This window comes from Heterocephalus glaber, unplaced genomic scaffold, assembly GCF_053883595.1.
Source record: "Heterocephalus glaber isolate CG9 unplaced genomic scaffold, H.glaber_assembly_v1.0 deba00000621, whole genome shotgun sequence".
In the NCBI taxonomy this organism is placed as follows: domain Eukaryota; kingdom Metazoa; phylum Chordata; class Mammalia; order Rodentia; family Bathyergidae; genus Heterocephalus; species Heterocephalus glaber.
The window spans coordinates 15,986,182-15,991,819 of record NW_028258153.1 but is presented as its reverse complement, the minus strand read 5'-3'; the positions used below and the strand labels follow the sequence as shown (position 1 = coordinate 15,991,819).

Sequence of the window (5,638 nt, the reverse complement as noted above, 5' to 3'; positions counted from 1 at the left end):
GATCTGGAAAGAAATAACCACAGTTTTCAGATTACAGGATGGGTGAGTAGTCCCTGACCTCAATGAAGGAGGGTGTGGAAAGTCCAAAAACTGGATGACTCTCATGATCCTAAGGACTTGGTCTCTCAATTAAGGGTGATGTTATTTGAAGGTGCTTGTGTCTCTGAGAAGGTTGAGGAAAAGAAACCAACAGTATTGGGGTCAGCTTTGTCATATGCCCCCTCCCCTTCTTCCTCCCCAGCTTCAAAAGGACTCAGAGAGGATACAATTAGATAGAGAAAGGCAAAGTTGTTTCTTGTTTCTGGACACTGGGCTCTAGTGGGGTTTAGAATCATTTTTCTTCAGGCTGAGAGATTATGAGCAGCTCTTCGTTCCCAAAGTCTCACCAGGCTGTCATGTGGAAAGCCATATTGGTTAGGACAATGGTGTATTTCAGGATGGCAATGATGGTGTAAACTCAAGCCTCACAATACAAGTTGTACCAAAAATAGATGGCAGAGCCAAGAAGATGATAAAATTGATAATTAAGATTCATTGTTTCCACATGTAAGACTTGTGATCCTCTTGACTTACTGTCTGCTTCTTGGTCAGCCGCCAGAGAATACAAGTGAGGAGAATATGATTGAGGGATGCAGCAATGAACACAATGAAAGCATTTTCATGGATGGTGAAGTTCTCAGAGGTGGAGACATAGGTAAGCACTAGCAGTATGAGCTTCTCAGGGAGGTTGAGATTGAAGTTGAAGTGGCAGAGCAGGTGGTAGCCAAAGCATGAGGAGGTGCAGTTGAGGTAGTGGTTCTAGTAGGTGAAGGCCACCATGAAGCAGGGCACCAAGTGTAGGTTGATGCAGAAGCTCCACATGTAATGCTGGAGCACCTCCCCATCAATGGCCAAGCTCATAGAAGGCAGACAGTTGGGTACCCAAAGATCACAGGTTAGTAACTGGTAAAGCTGGGATGTGAAACTAGTCTGTGAGCTTCCAAGGCTCCCCATGCCTTCATTGCCAAACCTGGGAGGAATCATAATCAAGAGGCCCTAAGCTGTGATGGTCATGAGGAGGCCACACTGGCAGTGGAGACTGGGAGTCAGGGGAGCCCCAGGTTCCCTGGCTGGGCCAGGGTAAGCAGCAGGGAACAGGCGGGAGGAGTGGTGTGGAGCCCCATTCTTTGATTTTTTTTTTTTTGTCTATGAATTTCTTCTTTGATTAGAGTCTTTTAAATGCAGTAGACTGTTGGGTTTTGTTTTTTGATCCAGTCTGCCTATCTGTATCTTTTATTTGAAGGAATTGAGAACATTAACATTGAGAGTTATTAATGAATGATATTAATATATGTATTCCTGTCATTGCATTGTTTTTCTGTTATTAACTCTTTCCCCATGCACCTTTTTGTCTACCTATTTAACTTTGGTTAATGTATTCATTCCATCCAACTTTTTGGCTTTCTTAGCTTTATTGTTTCTGTCTAGGATATTCTTGAGTATTTTTTGAAGTGCCTGTTTGGTGTTCATGTATTTCTTAGAGAGTTGTTTTCTTTTAGGGCTTGGAACACTTCACTGTAAGTGCTATGGTCTTTATAAAATTTGTGTTAAAAAGTCTACTGTAATCCTAAGAGGTTTTTTGTTTTGTTTTGCTGCTTTTCTCTGACAGCTTTTAAGATTGTTTCTTTGTGCTGAATTTCTGGAATTTGGACTACTCCTGGGGAGTATCTTTCTTCATCTTAGTTGTCTGGCATTATGTAAGCCTCATTAACCTGTATGTTGAGATTTTTTTCCCCATACTTGGAAAATTTTGTAGTACAATTTCTGTAAACAGATTTCTTATCCTATATGTGCTATTTTCTATAATCTCTCTAACTCCAAATAACTATTGGTTTGTCTTAGAATTGTCTAGTAACTGTTGGATGAATGTTTCTTGCTCATCTTTTTTTAAGGTTTGTCTGAATATATCATCATGATATTTCATCTTGTCCTTGATTTCTGAAATCCTTTCCTCACTTTGGCCATTTCTGCTGTTTGTAAACTCAATAGAATTCTTTATCACTAAGATTTCTGTTTAGCACCTTTTAATGGCATTTATTTCTTTAGTCTATTTGTCATTCATGTTTTCAACCATTTTGGTCAGCTATTCCAATTTTTATTTGTCTCTTCCATAACCACATTGATCAGGTTATTGATAGTTCTATCTTTTGGGTTATGTCATCTTTGACCTTGCCAAGTTTCTTTCCTTTCTCTTCAATCTACATTCTCTACAATAACACCACTAAGAGTAAATAGATAAGTGAATATTGCCTTGATTTATTTTTACCTCAGAATGGAAAGGCAAATGGACTATTTTTTCTATAGCTTGTATTTGGCTCCTAGGATTAAGTAGGGAAGAGTGCAGAAAGCAAAGATCATATCAATATTTTGCAATTATATCCCTCATGCTTTAGTGGAGCTCAGTTTATTGAAACACATCGATCCATATTCATATGACCATCATTATACCTTTATGATATATATTCATATATATGCATTGTTATACATTGAAGCATGTATATAATAGATGCGTGTGTCTGTATAAATAAACATATGAAGATGCAAGTTCTTCTAAAAACATTTATAGTTCAATCATTGCCATATACACTTTACTTATTACTTATAACTATTTTACTTATAGATACAAGAGAGTACAATTTATATGTCTACTTAAGTCTCCTTAAATGTCTTTTGGAAGATGAGATATAAATAAACATGTATAAGTTCCTAAATATATTTACTGAGATAAAATACTGCATTTTATTTATTGATGTGTTTTATATGGTTTTAGCATGGGAAAAATACACATATTTGATGAATGAATGAGTGAATAATCTTTGTCTTATAAGAGATGGCATGGGGGAATGTCCTGGGGTGTTTGTGTCTTCTCCACTCTTCCCTTCACACTCTCCCTGCTTCCCTGCCCAACCTTGCCGTGAGCTACTTCCTTTCTCCCAGGCCAGCCTGCCTTTGAGGCAGCTGACTATGGACTGAAATCTCTACAGACTGCAAGGCAAAATAAAACTTTTCTTCCTTAAAGAAAAAAGAGGACTCATTGATACAATGGTATAACCATAGATATTCTAACACCAAATCTAAACCATTAAAATATAATTATTGTTAATTTTCAGAGTAGACAATAAAGCAGCAAATTAACAATTACTGAATCTTTCTAGAAACAAAATGATGTATTTAATTAGAAAGAACTGAAAATTGAAAAAAAAAAGGAAAGCCATAATATTTCCAGAAAATTAACTGTAAGGCCTTTGCCATGTATCACTAAGCCAGTTCTCTTAAGTGAGACATTTGATATTTCTAGAACATAGCTGGTCAAGGTAAATGTAACATTAATCTACTAGCTTTCTCTTTTCTTCTTCCTTATTATTCTGAAATTTGAGCTTCTTATTTCAGAGAGTAAAGATGTGCCCTGTCTTTAGACAGCCTTGCTTATCTCACTTGTCCATTAGCAAGTTGGTATTTCTGAAGTTTTCTAAAGGTGCTAGAGAATGCCCATTAAAATATTTATCATCCTTGGGGCCAGGGATTTAGCTCAGTAGTTCCGCGATCTCCCCCACAAGCACAAGGACCCAAGTTCAATCCCCGGTACAAAAAAAAAAAAAAATGTTTATCATCCTTGATCTCAAGTTGCTTAAAATTGAAAGGCCTGAAATTACAAAATTATAAAATTTCCCAAAAGTTACCCAGGTTTATAGATATTTTAACAGATTTTTGAACTTCTTAATGCTTCAATATTTCTACCTTTCTTTTTGCCATTTAAATGTTCATAAGCAGAGTCATTAACCTAATTGTCAATGAATTCATATCAATTAAATCAATTAACTAGTCCAATTAAATTAGCAAGATAATTGAAATATGAATTTACATATGTAGTATTTTTCTCATTTAAATTAAAGTAAAGAAGCAGTCAAAACATAGAGTTTTTATATAATGCAATACACCATGGTAGAATATGCTTTTTATTTCTCTCTCTCTATTGTGACAATAGGGACACTAGTAGACACCAGTCCGTTCTAGAACTGCCAGCAGTCCTAGGGTGGGTACAACAATTGTTGTGAAGATCCCTAAAAGAGTCTTGTGAAAAACTTTCAGCCAATCAGTGTGGAACTCAGCATTACTGGATAAAAGTAAGTCAAGCCTGATCAATTATAGCAGAACAGGAAAAAGGACTATCTATTAGCTCAATATATGATAATGAACAGAAGGTGATGAAGATCCTACATTGTACTTCTACTAGGAGAGATTTTTATATTTTTTTCTTCCCTATCCATGTATTTATGTGGAACCATTAATCACTTATTGAATTGCAAACTCAGGTAAAAATATATCTTCAGTATCTCAAGGACCTCACAACTTAATTATTTTATTTTGTATCTCAAGCTCAGAAAATTAATTCTTGAAAGGACCTTTTACATTTCTTGTGTTTTTATTGTCATATCTAAGAATCTTTGCCAAATCAAAGGTCATTAGTTCAACCTTAAATTTTCTTCTGAGTTTCATGATTGTAGCTCTCAATTTTAGGTCTTGACAAATGTTGATTATTTTCCATACACAGTGTTTAGTAAAGGTCCAACTTTCTTCTTTTTCAGATGTGCCAGCACCATTTCTGACCAAAAAGTTCTTTCTTTCCCCATTTTGTGGGCTTGGCACAATTTTTGAAATCAATTGAACATAGATGTATGGGTTTATTTCTGAACTCTCAATTATCCTCTTGACCTATATGCCTGTCTTATGTGAGGCGTATACCATTTTGATTATTGTAACTTTGTAGTAAGATTTAAAATGGGCAGCAGTTCCGCCGCCTGCCTCACAAGCACAAGGTCCTGAGTTTGATCCCTGGTACCCCCATCCAAGAAATTCTCTCACTTTAGGGCTGGGGATTTGGCTCAGTGGTGCCGCTGCCTGCCTTGCAAGCACAAGGTCCTGAGTTTGATCCCTGGTGCCATAAAAAAAAAAAAAGAATAAAATGGGGACAACTGAATCCCCCATCTTTGTTCCTGTTCAAGATTGTTTTAAACATTTGAGGCCCATTAAAATTTTATGTACATTTAAGATTAACATTTCCATTTCTGAAAAAAAGAAATGCATGGAATCAAGGGTATTTTTAATGTAAGAACTCTAACTTTTTAATTCTTTTTTACTGCAATCTAATATTTCTTCCTCTTGCTTTTCATAAAACTTTAAAATACTGAGGAATCTGATCTTTAGTTGGTGAGCTTTAATTTTAGATGTAAAACATTCAAATGCACTGTTTTCTATATATATTATGTCCTATGTTTCTTGGGAATTTATAAGAACTATATGGAAATGTCAGGTAGTAATATTTGCTTTGAAATTAGCACCACTGGACAGATAAATGTGGGACATATTCTTTCTCTTAATAAATGAACTTTTGAGTTGAAATACAGAGTTAACCTGTGTTAGTCAGTTTTCCTGTCCCTGGGACTTGAAACTCTGGAATTCACAACTTTAAAAAAGAGTGGTTAAATTACTCTCCTAGTTTCAGGGGATTCGCTCCATGGTCTGCTGGCTCCCAGGCAGAAACATCATGGTGGAAAGACAGATGTGATGGAAGAAAGATGTTCAGTTCATGGTAGCCAGG

At 36.0% G+C, this 5,638-nt stretch overlaps 1 pseudogene; it reads right to left on the bottom strand.

The window, feature by feature from the left end:
* Positions 1 to 331: 331 nt before the first annotated feature.
* Positions 332 to 993, bottom strand: LOC101723604 (acyltransferase PGAP2 pseudogene; annotated as a pseudogene).
* Between the last annotated feature and the right edge of the window lie 4,645 nt (positions 994 to 5,638).